General features: G+C 48.4%; 1 non-coding gene across 1 annotated transcript; it reads left to right on the plus strand.

Moving 5' to 3' along the window:
* Positions 1 to 9,744: 9,744 nt before the first annotated feature.
* On the plus strand, positions 9,745 to 9,816 carry TRNAV-AAC. Its single transcript has one exon. It is a non-coding gene; the product is annotated as a tRNA-Val (tRNA).
* Positions 9,817 to 16,604: the final 6,788 nt, after the last annotated feature.

A 16,604-nucleotide genomic window follows, 5' to 3' on the forward strand; every position in this document is an offset into this window, starting at 1 on the left:
ACCTGGGACACGGCCCTCCTCTTACGACCTGTTCTCTTATATCAAAATGTTAGCCTGCTTTCACCTGTACAAGGCCAGGTCTCGAAATCTGACCCCAGCCCCTGTGCTGAGTCTTTGCTCAAGAAAACAATACAACCAAACAAAAAAATGCACCTCGTACCTTACTCCACACTGTCAAACCACTTCCGGTAATTCTCCATTTATCTCCCTTCTGTAAATGTCCATTTCCTCACAGCCCCTTTCTGTTCTCCCTTTAAAAACCTCAGTCATCTTTGTCTTAGTCAGAGCTGAGCTCACTTTGTACCTGAATCTCTCTGCCCTGCTGCCCTCATCTGAATAAAATCTGTCTTGCCTGCCTTTAACCCGTGTCTCGTCCTGTTTCTCTCTGCCACTTCACAATTCTCTCTCTTCAACTGCTTCCACAAAGTATTTAAAAAAAAAAAATCTTTCAGGGCAGCCAGCCCTCTCTTGATTTTCAGGGATCTCTCTCTTCCTGCTGAAGTATCTAACCCTTTTTCACTTTGACCCACAAACTTCCTGCCCTGGTCGGACTGCATGCTCTTCCCAGCAGTCTCCCGAGTGGCTCTCTTTCCTGGATGCTTTGGAGAGCCTTGAGGTCCCAGAGGATGGCCATGTCCCAGGTCCCAGGCAAGTCTCCCGGATGTGCCTCATCAAGCCATCAAGTGAGGGTCCTTGGCTTCCTTGCAGGGAAGAATTTAAGAGCGAGCCACAGTTGAGTAAAAACAGATTTATTCAGAGAGATGCACGCTCCATAGACAGAATGCGGGCTGTCTCAAAAGGCAAGAGAAAGGCCATGAGGTGAGGGGTTGTTAGTTTTCATGGGCTTGGTAACTTCATGTGCTAACAAGTGGAAGGATCATTCCAGCTACTGCTGGGAAGGGGCTGGGGTTCCCAGGAATTGGGCCATTCACCCTCTTTTGACTTTTTATGGTCAGGCTTGAAACTGTCCTGGCACCTGTGGGAGGACCACTTAGCACGCTCTTGTATTTCAGTGAGCGTATATTGAAGCTCAAGGTCTACTGGGAGCTGAATCTTCCTCCATCTCGGCGCTAACTGCTGTGTCATTCTTTTAATGGCTGTGCCCTGCCCCCTTCCCTCCTGTCTCACCAGCACCCAGACCCTCTCCTTCCCTGTGCACTCACCTGCCAATCAGAGTCCTGCAGGTCCCTCCCAGTTCCGTGTTCGGATTTATGCCCAGTCCTGCCGGTCACCTTCTCAATGACTCACTGTTGCCAGTCTCTGCAGCTCTCAGCTCGTAGGACCTCTGGAAGTCCTGGGTTTCCCTCCCCCTGCCCCCGCACGCTGCAGCCCAGGTGAGCTCAGCGCCATCGGTGGCTTTGCGGCGGCCTCCTGTGCTCTGGGACACTCGGTCACCTGGTTTTATTAAATGCGTTGTCTGTGGCTTCTTTTCCCTTGCTCATGCGTGTTTGCAAGAGGAGCTGGGGAGATTAAGGAGTGAGACAGCCACTATCTCCACCACCCTTGATTGAGCCCTTTTAGACGGGACATGTGGATGCGTGCTGTCCACAGTGCCAGGGTGCCCACCGGGTGGCTTTGCTTCCTTACTCAGGACGTATTGCCCCTCTGGCCCCCAGAGGTTTATTTCCACATAACATTTATTTTTCTGGGACTACTTCTGAATCTCAGGGTGTGTGTGAGCATCTACCTGCTTATGTTTTTCTTTATATTTTCTTTATATTTTCTCTCTTTCTAATAGCTAAAAGTCATTCCTCTCTCTCTTTGTTTCCTTTCTTTGGGGGTGGGCATCCCTTCTTGTCTTTTTCTGTATTGCATTTTTTGCTTTGTAGCAAAAAGAATGAGGTTCAATGCTTCCCTCAGGCACTTTCTTAGAACTTAACCGTCTGAACTTCAATTTCCTCATCTGTAAAATGGAAATGATATGAACATATCAAAGACTTTGAGAAGATGAAGACTATGGTAGGGCCTCAAATAGTGCCTTTCTGCCTCTCTAACTGGTTATAACATTGAAAACTCAAACACATTTTCCAGCATTTTATTTGCATTCATTGAATAGTTTTGTTTTAAAAAATAGATGTGTATTCAGAAGGTTTTAAAATTCCACTTTGAAGAAATCCCAACCCCTACCCCTGCTGAGGAGGGGGAAAAAAGAAGAAAAAGAAACCAGGAATTCAGTTGCTTTTCCTCTGCCTCTGTCAATCACTGCTCTCCCTTCTGGATCAGGGCCCCTCGCAGGAAAAAAAAAAAAAGAAGGAAGAAAAAGAAAAAAGAAAAAAGGCTTTCTGCCCATGATTCAAATTAACCCCTTTTATGACCATATTTTTTTCTCCTGAATTGATATCTCCCCAGGCCACATGTTTTAGCCTTTTAAAAAAGCTGCCAGAAATGATTAGAACAGAGAACAAAAGGATTGGAGCCTCTGACAGGTGGAGACTCCACGTGCTTGAATTCAGTCACCTCTTTTATTATGCAAATGCGCCCCCTTGGGTCCTGCCTTCCATGTGCGATTAAATGGAAAGTCTCTTAGGATAAATGGAGTGCAGATGTGGCAATAAAGGATCCACATTTCTCAAGTCCCTTTTCCTCACAAGCCAAATAACTCTCTTCTCCACGGCCCCAGTTGTTTTCTTTGGAAAGTAGTCTTTGTTCCCTGGGGGAATAAATTTTGAATGACTGTTCCCAGCTATGTGCTAAAAACAAAAACAGAACCCCAATTCTCTGGTTTTCTGGAGACTCCATCCAGGTTCAGATCTGGGTGGTGTTTCCTGCCTGAGAGAGGAAAGAATGGCTCACATTTTGTTCCTGACCGCTTCCTATGTGCCAGGCACGGTGCCAAGCCCTCTCTCCATCCATTTTCTCTCTGCATCCTCCCAACAGCCGCGTGAGGTGGGCATTTGCTTGGATTATCTCGTTTTGCAGAGAGAGGGCCCGGACTCACCCAGGTGGAGCCACTCAGCTAGTAAACACTGAAACCAGGACTGAAACCCAGAGGCAGCTTCACAGAATTGGAACCGATGGCCATCATGCCCAGAATCCTCTGGGCTTTGGGACAGGGGTGCAAGCTTGGGGTTTGTGTCATTCTGGACCCTGAGCTTCTGAAAGCAGAGCCAAACAGGAGGATTGGCACAGTGTGCTCAAAGGAAAAAGAAAGAAATGATACAGGGAAAAATGGGGCTCGAGAGAATGCCAGTGTCCCAGATGACTCCCTGGGATGTGCCCCATCGAGTGAGGGTCCTTGGCTTCTTGCCGGAAAGAATTCAAGAATGAGCCACAGTTGAGTAAAAGCAGATTTACTGAGAGAGATGCACATTCCACAGACCAAGTGTAGGTGGTCTCCGAAGGCCGGAGACGTGAGAGGCTTGGCAGTGGCGGGGAGTGGTGGTTAAAGTAAAAGTAGATACTGTGAATGAAAAATACTGCAAAGCCATGTCAGTAAACAAAGAACACTGAAGCCATCAAGTCATCAGCGGCTGCCACCACCCCACAGTGAAGACAAGCCTGCAGCCCAGCCTCTGCAGCCACGGCGGTGACACACTCCGAGGGGACTCAGAATAAGAAAGGACGGGATACTGGCCCTAGATAGCTAGGTGCTTGTCAAAGGAATGAATTCAATGAGCCGAGACATTTGCTCCCTCCCATACATAGAAAAGCGCTAAATTCTTTAACTTGAGATGCCTGGTTTTCTTTAATAACAGCAATCTTTAATGTTCTGACTACCTGGTCTTTGTTGCAAAACTCCTATATATCTTGGATCCTTCCCTACCTCTTTGGAGCAGCCCCCTTAGAGCCATCTGAGAGGCTGTCATCCCAGGCTTAAGTCCTCAGAATTGTCCACCAAGTAAAACATAACTCCCAACTTTTAGGTTGTGCATTTATTTCAGTTGACAATACACATTCCAGAGACAGAGTGCTGGCCCGTCTCAGAAGGCAAGAGGGAGAGCAACCCAGAAGTGTGGGGTTGTTAGGTTTTATGGGCTTGGGGATTTCATATGCTAAAGAGTAGGAGGATTATCCCAACTGCTTTGGGGAAGGGGTGGGGATTCCCAGGAACGGGGCCACTGCCCGTTTTTGACCTTTTATGGTCAGCCTCAGACCGGTCACAGCGCCGATGGGTGTGTCATTTCCCATGCTAATATATTCTAATGAACGCATACTGAAGCTCAAGGTCTACTGGAGGTCATATCTCCTGCCATCTTGGGCTGCCACGTCTACTGGGAGCTGGTTTTCCTGCCACCTGGGTGCTAACTGCTGTGTCACTCCCTGAATGGCAGTGCCCTGCCGCCTCCCTTCCTGTCTCAGTCGAGCGGAGGGAACGTGGGCTTTGGGGTCCGACATCTGGCTTTCAGTCTCAGCCACGCCAGGGGCTGGCAGTGTGGCTTTTCCCAAGTGAAGTTCCCTCTCTGGGTCTCACTTTGTTCATCTGTCAAATGGTGGTAGAAACAGCTCCCTCTCAAGGTTGCGGGGAGGATAAAGTAAAATGATCCAAGGGAAGCTCTTTGTTAACTTGATGCCATTTTGGAGATAGAGATAGACAATTTATTGTCCAAACCAGGAAGATCGAGAACTGAATGGCATCCAGTCAGCCTGAATGCCGGACCATTCTCCTCAGTGTGCACACTGTCTCCTGGCCTCCCTGAGACTGGAAGAGAAATCCTGCAGAAGGAACCCAGGGAAGCATTCTTAAGGTGATTAACTCAGCCTTCTAGGCACCTGACTTTGAGTACCTTGCTCTGTCCTCCCCACTCACCAGCTCTCTGGGCTACTTCATAGAATGGAGCCGTTTCTGGTTTAACACAGCAATGGTTAGGATGATTGGCGCCAGCGTCTTATGTTGTGTATTTGTATCTCTTACAGGCTGTATGATCTTGGACAAGATGTGTAACCTCTCTGTGCCTCAGTTTTGTTTCCTGCAAAATGGGTCCATGAATCCCCAAGTGCATGAGTTGTGGGAGCACTGGGTGCTTAGCACGGTCCCCGGCACATGGAAGCCCTCAGTAACAAGTAGTTTCCCTTTTTCCCTTCGCATGAACCATGAGATTGTCTGAGTGTTTATTGAAATCCCAGCATCACGGAGGACGATGACAATTAGATTGAGTTGGTTGCAGCAGACTGTTAGATTTAAGTGAGTCGTGCAAGAAAAAATACCCTATTACAGGTACTTCTTGTTGCAAGCGAATACTAATGGTAACTGGAGCAGAGGTGATGGAGACCCCTCGGCATGTGCCCCTGGCCCTCCAGAGTTGGCCTGAAAGCGGAGCCCCTCCCACCTCAAGCTTCTGCATCTCTCTTCTCTGCCGAGGGCTTCTCTCCTTGGACAGCTGTGCCCAGACATGCGGTGGGGCTGGTCACCGCCTCCCGGGGCAACCCCTACGTGCTGGGGGTGAGCGTCCAGATAAACGTCCCAGCCTCCTGTCCTCTGGGGAGATGATATGGACGTGAATCCACACGCTTCCTTGGAGGGTCCCATAAGGACCTGAGCCCCAGGTGCCCACAGCAGGAACTCACCCAAAATGACAGCCAGTACCAGCTCCTTTCATTGATCCCTGTTCGCATGGTGTTTCCTGGCATCGACTCATAAGTAAACCATGAATCCAAGTCCTAGTCTTTGACGAACCCAAAAGGAGACAGTGGCTGCTGGAGTCTGAATGTTTGTAGTCCCCCCACCCCCACCCCTCCCGCCTAATTCACATGTTGAAATTAACCCTCGAGGTGATGCTATAGGAGGTGGGGATTTGGGAGGTGACTGGGCCACGTGGGCAGAACCCTCATGATCAGAATAAGTTTTCTTATAAAAGAGACCCCCCCGACAGGGGGTCCCCTCCGCGCGGGGAGGTTATAGTGAGGAGTGGATGTCAGCGGGGAAGCAAGCTCGCACGAGACATCGAGTCTGCCAGCTCTGCGATTTGGACTCCCCAGCCTCCAGAACTGTGAGATCCAAATGCCTGTTGTTTGTAAGCCACCCAGTCTATCGCAGTTTCATTATAGCAGCCCCGTCGGGTTGAGACAGTGCCTAACCCTTAAGTGCTGGCTGTGAGTGGGTCCTGCGCTGGGCGCTCCATAAGCATCACCGTACGTGACCCTCGTAAAACCCCAGGGGCAGGTCCTAACGCTAGTTGCATTTCACAGAGAGCCAGTGGCTTGCCCAAGTTCCCCCGGTGACTTAGTAGTTTTCCAGGACAGAGTACCTGGGCCAGAAGCCAAGGATGGGCTTGTTGATTCTGTTTGATGACTTCATTGATTTGAGGTGAGGAATCTTATTCAAAGGGGACTTTAGAGACCACCTCTGTGGGGCAGCTGGTGGGTGCAGAATATCCAGAAAGATCTATGCATCATGGGGTGCTGAAGAGACCGGGGTTCTGAGCCGTAGAAGAGCTTAGCTGAGCCTTAGGGAGAGGCCGTCCCCTTGTTTTGATGATATTACTGAGGCATCAAGGAGTAAGTGCTCTCCACTGTTCTCTGTCTGCTTGACTCCTGGGGAGGAGGTGGTCCTCCCGGAACAAGACGGGCAGCCAGCTCATTGCCTCTGCAGTGGGGCAGCCGCCACGCTGGGAGCCACGTGTGTCACCCTTGGATGCACATTTCTTTCTTTCCTCCTTCCTTCCTTCCTTCCTTCCTTCCTTCCTTCCTTCCTTCCTTTCTTTCTTTCTTTCTTTCTTTCTTTCTTTCTTTCTTTCTTTCTTTCTTTCTTTCTTCCTTTCTTTCTTCCTTTCTTCCTTTCTTTCTTCCTTTCTTCCTTTCTTTCTTCCTTTCCTTTCCTTCTTTCTTTCTTTCCTTTCTTCTCTCTCTCTTCCTTCCTTCCTTTCTCTTTCTTTCTTTCCTTTCTTTCTTTTCTCCCTCCCTTCCTTCCTTCCCTTCCTTCCCTTCCTTCCTTCCTTCCTTCTTTCATGAGTCTGCTTCTTTTTTATTTTATTCACCAGTTTGTTATATTTTTTAGATAACACATATAAGTGATATCATACAGTATCTGTCTCTCTCTGATTTTTTTTCTCACTTTGCATAGTGCCCTCCAAGTCCAACTATGTCGCTGCAAATGGCAACATTTCATTCCTTCTTAAGGCTTTCTCTTGGCATTGTCTCTTATTCCACTGTGTATATGTATAAACGATATCTTCTTATCCAGTGGTCAGCTGATGGACACTTAAGTTGCTTCTGTATCTGTAAATACTGCTGCTGTGAACATTGGGGTGCATGTATCTTTTTGAATTAGTGCTTTTGCTTTTTCAGAGGTGTGCTTGGGTGAATATAATCCCACTGGATTGCTGGGTCATATAGTAGTTGTATGTTTAGTTTTTTGAGAAACTGCCATGCTGTTTTCCATGGCTGCACCAGTTTACATTCCCACCAGCGGCGGAGGTTGGAGGCACACATCTGACGCCAGGGGTCAGCCAACCCTGCTCTTCCCATCACCTACAGCATCTCCTGCGCTCAGGTCTCAGGCCTTTGAGGGCTGCCGACCTTGGGAGACTGAGGCGGTTCCTCCCTGCTCTGTACACATCAAGGGATCCCCTCTCCACTGTCACAGTCACCTCTGCTGCAAACATCACTGAGAACAAGCCTTTTATTTCAGCTCTTAGTAAGGAATTTCTGACCAGGTGACCAGGAAACTTCATTTCCCAGTTGGACTAATTCCAAGAAGGAAAGTGTGTTGTTTTAAAATTTGGAGGTAATGAGATTCTGGCAAACACCCAGGGGAGAGGACGGAGGAGTGGGAGTGCTGGAAAGCTGCCTCGCAGCCTCCCTTTCGGATGGGAGGAGACCGGTCTCCCAGTCCAAGCCTGGCTCCGCCTCCCACTGGCTCTGGCCCCCAGGTGAGCCACATAGTCTTTCTGCTCTCAGTTTCCTCTTCTATCGAATGGGGATATCAGTTCCTACCTCGTAAAATTGCTGTGGGGATAAAATGGCAACTCACAGAGAACACGGAGCAGAGTGCCTGATAAATACTAAGTGCTCAGTAAACATTCGCAGGGCACAATGCCCGTCAAAGATAAAAGGGGGAGGAGGCAGGGGAAATCTTCAGGTTTTGGTGCAGCTCTGACATTCAGCCAACGCAGCATCAAATCCTAGAGGAAAGATTGTTTTTAGAAGAATCAGCATCGGACAGAAACAGGCAGGTCTGGGCACCCCGTCCCCCTCCTCTATCCCTCTGTGCTCAAGCTGTGCCTCCCAGCTTTGGGGAATGAGACAGAGGCCATCACTGAGCCAGATATGTAACATCTGCTCTTTTAGCCACTGAAGGCTCAGAGGAACTGGAAGCAATCCTGTGTAGGAACTTGCTTGAAGTTCATGCCCGTCCCTGAGTCTGGGAGAGGAGCCCAGGAAGGAAATTTTTGGATGCATGAGAAACTTACACTTTAGAAGTCAGCCAAGGGGTGTGTGTGTGTGTGTGTGTGTGTGTGTGTGTGTGTTCGTGCACGTGCTTGACTTTTTTGTTAGTTACTTATTAATTAATGCATTTAGCAGCAGACACTTACTTTTTAAGTGTCAACTATATGCCAGGTACCTGGAAATTTCTCAGAGGAAGATACCCACTTGGACCCAAATGAACAGAGGCAAGGCCAAATTTCCTCTGAAAGACTAATTTAGAATTATGTAGGTCAGGGCCCTAAAGCACTACTTTATAAAGTACAGATGAAGACATTTCAACTGAAAAACACTAAAAAATTAACTATTTTATTTTTTTCTAATTATAAAAGTGATAGTTACTTATTTCAAAGCATTTAGAAAGCAAAAAAAAAGTCTAAAACAGAAGTAAATATCACTTGCAGTCTCACTATCACCATTAATATTTTGGTGTTCTTCTTGGTTTCAAGAAGGAAGCCCACCATTTCCCCTGGGCTTTGAAGGATGAGTAGGAGTTTGCCAGGCATATCCAAGATGGAAAAGCCTTCTAGGAAGAAAGGAAGTGGCATGTGTGCAGGCTCAGAGATGCAAAAGCACGTGGACATGGCTTGCAAAAGCCAATGGGAAAGAGACAGGAGGGCCAGAGAGAGGATATTCACTTGGACAGGTTGGCAGGGATGAGGTCATGGAGAGTCTCACATGTCAGACCAAGGACTTTGTCAAAGGGCTTCAGGAGAGGGAGTGCCTGCTCAGGCAATGTGGAGGATGGGCTAATACAGGGAAGCCTGGCAGGAGGAGCCAGTGGAGGCTCTGGTTCAAGTCGAGGAGACAATGGTCCAAAAGAATGGACACCCAGAAGATGCTCAACCTCAAAGGGTAAGAAGTAAACTTCGAAAAGTTACCTTAAGATTTTCAGTTCTTACAGAGACAATTGTGTCTTATGCTGGGGAAGGTATGAGGAAATGGGCACTGGTGCTAGAGTGGAACTTCTTTGGAGGAGAGTCCATTTACTGTTTGTGTGATTTGGGGGAAGGGTTTCAACCTCTCTAAGCTTCAATTTTATTGTGTGAAAAATGAGGATAATAGTCTTATAATTTCTTTTATAGAGTTGATAAGAGGCTTAAGTGAGCTAATGAATAAATTGCACTTACAATGCCTGGTACGTCAAAATAAACGCTAAATACAGTTAGCTTTCATCATCATCCTGCATCTTCATATCCAACTTGCAAATGCTTGCATCCTAGGACCCAGCTCATCTCATTTCTAAGAACCTCCATTAAAGAAATAACATCATGAAATTATAAAGCTTTGCACAAGGATATTCACAACAGAATTTTTTTTTATAGGAGCAAAAACGTGGAAAAAAACAGAAATGTCCACTAATAGAAGAATAATTAATAAATTAGGGGTATAGCTTAGTGGTAGAGCACATGCTTAACATGCATGAGGTCCTGGGTTCAATCCCCAGTACCCCCATCAAAAAAAAAAAAAAAAGCAAAACAAAAAAATTATAGGAATGAATGTTTCAGAATTCTATGACACTCTTAAGAATAATGAGGAAGATCTTGTTAGAGCAAAGTGTGTTACAGCTCAGTGTTAACAGCAACCTGGATCCTGGCAAGAGACCAAGCAGCACTCAGAGAGCTGGAGAACTCAAGTTTATTAAGCCAGCGGGCCCAGAGGAGTTAACATTCCAAGCTCTGGACCCCATCTGTAGGTTTACACAGGCTTTTATAGGCTACAAGTCAAGAATTTGCAACATTTTACAACATCTTGCAACATCATATGCAGAGTAGGTGTTAGAAATGGACCAATCAGGAGTGATAGAGATGGACCAATCAGGAGTGAGCTTTATGCAAATGAGGTATTAGAAATGGACCAATCAGGAGTGAGCTTCAGGGACCAACAGAATCTTAGGGGTAAGTTCTGCTTTCCTAGAAGCAAGCGGTTTTACAGAAGCATTAGAGCGAGAGAATACTGCTGGACCAGGGAACCGGATGGCATTGGTGGGAAAGTAGTGTCCCTGCCTGTGAGTCCTGCCAGTCTTTTCATGGGGCCTCCCACATCAATCTCTATATATTACCTTTAAAAACATCCACAGCTTATGTTTTAAGGGGAAATAGGAAAGATTAGAGTATAACATATATATTTCATTTCTATAAAGTCAAATCAAATATACTCGCAGGTGAGCATATGCGTTTGCACGAGCATAGACAGTGTCCAGATGAACATAGACCCAGTTACACCAGTTACCCCTGGAGATGGTAGTGTTGGGGCTGGGGTTAGGAGAAGGAAGTTATCACTTTATACACTTCTGCGCCATCTTAGCTTATTCTTATGAGCATGCGTTATTTTGGTAGTAAAAATGAAGAGCTTCTTAGGTCAGAGAGGTTGAGGCATGAAAGAAGGCGGGGCACTGGAGGAGGAGCGTGAGGCGGAGCCTGGACGAAGGCAAAGGACGGGAGAAGCAGGCGCGCATCCAGAATAGGGCACCCTCCGGTGTTCCGCATGCACCATCTGTCCAGTTGCAAACTCCACTCACACTGGACTCTCTTCAGAGCCACGCTCCCCAGAGCTAACGAGCTGCGGCCCCAGGGACATCTGCTGTTTGCTTTCCGCAAAGGTCCGGGTCCCTTCTCCCAGGCCCGTGGGCATGGAGTCCTGGATACTGTTTCCTTGGGGTCAGGAGGCTGGCTCCGTCCCCTCCCGTGGAGGGAAGCCAGGCTGCGGGAGGGCCTGGGCAGGACCCCAAGGGTAGCTGGCGGATTAGCCAGGAAGCGCTAACACCCGACGCCGGGCTTCTGCCGCCGGGCTTCTGCCGCCCCCTGCCGCATACGGGCTGGATGACCTCTGGCAAGACCCAGAAACCCTGTAATTGCATCTGTGAAATGGGAGCAACCGAGGTGGTAGTTATTTTAGAGGGTGTTGTGAGGTTACACGAGGTGGTGACAGGGTAAGATGACTGCTCGGTGACTGTTGGCCATCACCGCCTGGAATGGGGGCTCCCCGGTGGCCTAGTGGATTTAAATGGTAATTCACGCCCATACTTGCAGCTGACCGCTGGGCATTCGTGTCACTGCAGTGCATTAACCGTTCTCCCCGCCCCCCGCAGCACCTCCAAAGTCTTTACACCACCTCAAAGTACTCCTTGAGCTCTAGGACAGCAGTTCTCACCCCTGGTTGCACCTCAGAACCTGAGTCCTGGGAGCCCCAAATGCTGATTCCCAGGCCACACCCGCATATTGGGAAGCCATTGGTTTGGATGGGGCCTGAGCAACAGGACCGGTGACACTCTCTCCCAGAGATTTTGGGGGTGCAGCCAGGGTGAGAAATCCCGCCCTACACCCAAACAGGGGTGCCCAGTTTCAAGGATAGGGTCCCCTTCCCTCAGACCCTCTGTTCCCTAATCTCAACTCCCAGACTTGAGAACTGCAGCCACAGCTGGTCCCTGGTCCAGGCGGCTTTTCGGTCCAGCCGCCTCCTCTTCCTCCCTCCATTTTTCTTTTCTACTCTTTTTTTTTTTTAATTTAATTATCAGGCCCTAGCCAGCAGCTGGGGCTTCCTTTGCCCTTTGCTCCCCAGCCCCTCATTGCTCCTGGGAAGCTGAAATTTCCCCTCGGAAGTGGGATCCAGACCCAGCTTCTCCCACGGTGACAGCACCCTCTTCCTCCTCATCGGGTCATCACTACTGGATTTTCCGACGTGAACTTAGCCTTCTCGGTGAGGAGGCCGTGTTGGAAGGAAATCTTTTGCTTCTTCCGCGTTTCAGTCGCCAGCACCCGCGCCATCCAGGGGGAAAGCTGCCCAGCCCTTAGTCTCTTGCTTCACCTGTCACCGCTCTACTGGGTAAACGGGTCCCAGGCATCTCCCCTCCTCCAGACCGAAATTATTATTCAGAGTTTGTAACGCGAGGTTGCATCCTTTGGAATTTCAATAGCATCCACATCTTTGTCTCTATTTTTAGCTTTTTCTTATTTAAAAAAACTTGTTCTCTCAGGCGACCATCTTTCCTGGAGATTGCACATGATTAAAATACATTTTCATTATAAAAGGAAAGAACTTGCTCTTGATTGCAATCACACACGATGAACCGGTTTCCCACCCCGGGAAGCTGGCTGGGACGACTCCCCGCACTACTGATGTTTACCAAGCTGGCTCGGGGCCGTACTGGAAATGGCCTGCCTGCCTTTCCCGTTTGGACGTTATTACAGAGAAATTAAACGGCAGGGGAAGGAAAGTCATGACTTCCGGCTTGCCACCTGTCCATTTTAACCTTCACCGCAAGACCTAAGGTGGGTTTTATTGTCTCCATCTTACAGATGAGAACACTGAGGCTCAGAGAGGGGATCTGGCTTGTCTCTTAGCAAGAAACAGTAAGAGACAGAGCTAGGACCTGACTGCTGTTCCTCCCCTGCACAAACCACCCTGAGAAGGACCCCCTGCTTTCAGGATGAAGTCCATGTTCCTTCACTGGGCACCGAAGGGCCCCCACGACTTGGCCCTGAGAACCTGGCAGCATCTTCCCCAAACTTCCCTTGGTGCACACAACCTTCAGCCACTGTCTCCCTGGTTTCCAGGTCTGTCACATGGACTCTCCCCTGCCCTCGAGGAGCCCCAATTTTCTTCCTGCCCCCTGCCTCCTGCCACTGAGAAAATTCCTGCTCCTTCAAGCCGACCCTGCTTGCCAGCTCCCCTCATCCAGCCAGCCGGGCTCAGGGTTCATTGTCCAGGTGTGATTCCAGGTGTGACTGGCCTGCGTCACAGCACTGATAGTCCCGAGGGCGGGAACTGACTCTGGTCTGGTTCTGGTTCCGCTCTGTCCCGCTCCCACTGGGAATCCGGTACCCTGGAAAATGAGCCCCAGTGGATGACTCCATTCCTGCCCGTCGGACGCCAAACCAGGGCATCTTTCCAACTTGCTGCAGCTGAAGAGATCACATTGGTCCTTCTCATAGCTTCCTGCACCCTCTTCCGGACTTAGCATCAGAAATCCAGAGACCCACGTTGGCAGGCCGAAGTCCGTTGCCTTGCGCCACCTGCCGGCAGCTCCAGGGATCGGCAGGCTCCAGCCGCGCGTCTTGCAGGCAATGCTGCTGCCTGGCGGCGCTTCTGCGCCCTGCGGCTCTCTCCGAAGAAAGTGAATATAGTTCCCTGTGTTATACCGTAGGTCTTTGTTATTTATCGATTTTATATATAGGGATGTGCTTCTGTTAATCCCCAACCCCTAATTTATCCCTCCATACTTTTTGAATTTCTGGTGTCAGAATCATTCAGAGGGCTTGTTAAAAGTTGGCTGGGTCCCACCTTAGAGTTTCTGATTCAGTACAAGGAGAAAGGCCCTGAGAGCACGCATTTCTCATTCCCACTGATGCTATAACTGCTGGTCCTGGTACCACACTGTGAGAACTGTTGCTCCTGTTACTGTAATAGGGGACCCCATCTGGCAATGACCTTGCCGACCTGCCTTTGACCGTTGGGTGCTTATTTGAATACTGTACGTTCTACAAACCTTTTGTTTGCTGGTGTATATGAAGGAATGTGAATACATTCTTTTATATAGCCTTTGAATTCACCAAGTTAGGTTTGTGGTAAGTGATTTCACTTCTTCAAGACTGTTTCCCCCACCTTTTTAATGAAGAGATGCTCAGAGGAACCCTTGGCGGTATTACAAGAGTAATGCAACAAACCTGACTCCATATGAGACCTGTTCTGTTGGCTTTAACCCTGTGCCCTGTTTTCCAGGCTTAGTCTTGCTGGCTCTGCACCTTTCGTAAAACAAACTTGCCTTTAGCCTGAAATATACAGGAGAGCCTGTTCTCAGGGCTCTGACCTTTAAGGATATTAACACTTTTGCACTCCTATAAAGATAACAAGTTGCAGGATGGAAAATAACCTTTGTTTTCTTAGAGGTTTTATAGGGGCACCATGATCTGACCCACCTGGACAGCTGCGAGAACAAAGGATTCCTACACCAAGAAGTTTGCAACAACCAACCACACCCCCTCTCCTTTTTAGTATAAAAGGAGCCTGGATTCTGATTTGGGGGAGGTGGTTCTCCAGGACATTCGTCTGCCATATTCTTGGTTTGCCAGCTTTCCGAATAAAGTCGCTATTCCTTGCCCCAGCACCTCATCTCCAGATTTACTGGCCTGTTGTATGGTGAGCCGAATGAGTTTGGACTCGGTAAAACAATGAGTAATGTATGCAGACGTGAAACCACTTTGAGGATTGTAAAATGCTGTACCAGAGCTAGTTCTAACTATTCTAATTGATGGAGAGGCCATGAAATACAGTGGAGGACACTTTTTGGAGTTTGACAGGCGTGGACTGAGATGGTGGTTGGATCACCATGTGACATTACACAAGTCAGTCCACCTGTCTGAGCCTCAGATCCCATCTCTTTAAAACTGGGCAGACCATGGGCTCCCTGAGTGTGAAACAAGCCCCTGTGAGTTTCATCACCAATGCTCCTTTTGCTCCAGGAGCTCCAGGGCCAGTGGTGCCCTGAGTGACAAACCGGCTGGTTCCAGACAAACCCTGGTCACAACTTGGTTGCTTGCGGCCACTTTGCCTCTGGATGCCTAGGGACGCTGCTCCTTTCCAGCTCTGTTCCCAGAAACTCTCATGGTCCCTGTTCTTTCTGCATCCTGGTGATGACCTCTCTGCACAATGCCAAGTGGATTCTTTTCCACAATTGGAAATTGGAAATACAGGGACATGGCTTCAGATCCCCAGCAAGAGCCCGGGTTAAACCCGATGACCATGTGGACCTGTGGCCAGGACCGGCTGCTCTGGGTGCTGGAGCTCTGGCAGTGGACCACATGGACATCCCTGCCCTCAGATGCCTGTTGATCCTGTGTCCCTCGGTATGTCCACATTGAACCTAAATGCTTCCTTGGACTCTGGGGGGGGGGGGAGGAGTGGTAAATATGCACATTCATAGAGTATCACAAGCTGATCTGAAATGGACCTGATGGAGCACGGGAGACGGGGCACAGCCGGAACTTCTCCAGCTGCGATGTTTACATATGCTGTCTCAGTAGGTCCGGGCTGGGCCCTGAGAACTTACATTTCTAGCAAACCTGGATGTCGCTGGGCTGTGGACCATACTTTGAACATCGGGGGTTGAAGTGATACCTTCTAGCATAGCTACCCAATGTAACTTTGTATTTCCTCAGTTCCCAGTGAAATTCTGAATCCACAAGGGAAACACTAATTTTCTTAGTGTCCCAGTTGTTTGTAGTTTTGGACAGGGCTGTCGGTTTGGGGGGTCAGACTTTGGCTCCCATTCTAGTTTTCAAGCCACCAGAGGCAGCTTTGAACTTGCATTTCACTATGGAAGCCCCCGCTTTCTCAGCCGTGAGCAGAGACTTTTCCCACCTCTATCTCGTTTGGGCAAAATCCTTCATTGTTAGACATCTTAAAAGGATGGATTCAGGTGTCTCCCTATGACCATTTTAATCTGCTATTTTTAGTGAGGTGGTGGGTTATCTCTGGGGAAGTTGCCGGGGTTCTGAAATCTTACTGCTAGCACTGATACACTGGCGTTTTGAATTCATGGGCAGTGTCTCTAGACAAATACATGATGGGTGACCCTCCCCAGACTGTTCACTATGTGAACAGCTGTACAGGAAGTACCTTGGTTACAACTCTATGATGTAGATTCAATCATTTTCTCAAATCACCCAAATGAACAAGACTGAAGGTCACAGAGGATGTCCGTAGCCCAAATACATATATTTAAAAGTGGGTACAACCAAGATTGCATCAGCTCCGTCTGACTCCTAGACCCAAGCTCTTGGATTTATTTACATAATTTTAGTGACAAACTGAGTTCCAGTAGCGAAACAGATGCAGAGATGTGACCAAGAAGGTTAAAATGCTCACAGCTCTTTAAGAAGTCTGTTAATAAGGCATTTCCCAATCTTGGGTTAATTTATATTTTCTGTGAACCACAGCAAATGCCAGTTCCACATTAGAATCCAACAAACGATATAAAAGCGGAGTGACCTCACCACCTTGTGCAATGGTGTTAGTCATCCAGGTCTGATGCAGAATCTCACTCCCGCTGTGGGCACAACTAATGGTCCTGGGGTTGCGCTGTGTGGGGCTGGTGGGGGGGTCTGTGCGTCTCTGTGCACGTAGTCTTTGAGAAGGTGGAAGGCTGGTGGCCAGAACTAGAATCTGTTTCCCACTTAAGGTGTACTACAAAAACATCTATTAGGAGTTACTGATGGTACCGAGAGATTCAGTTTACATGAAAC

The sequence above is a fragment of the Camelus ferus genome, chromosome 22 (genome assembly GCF_009834535.1).
Source record: "Camelus ferus isolate YT-003-E chromosome 22, BCGSAC_Cfer_1.0, whole genome shotgun sequence".
Classification (NCBI taxonomy): Eukaryota; Metazoa; Chordata; class Mammalia; order Artiodactyla; family Camelidae; genus Camelus; species Camelus ferus.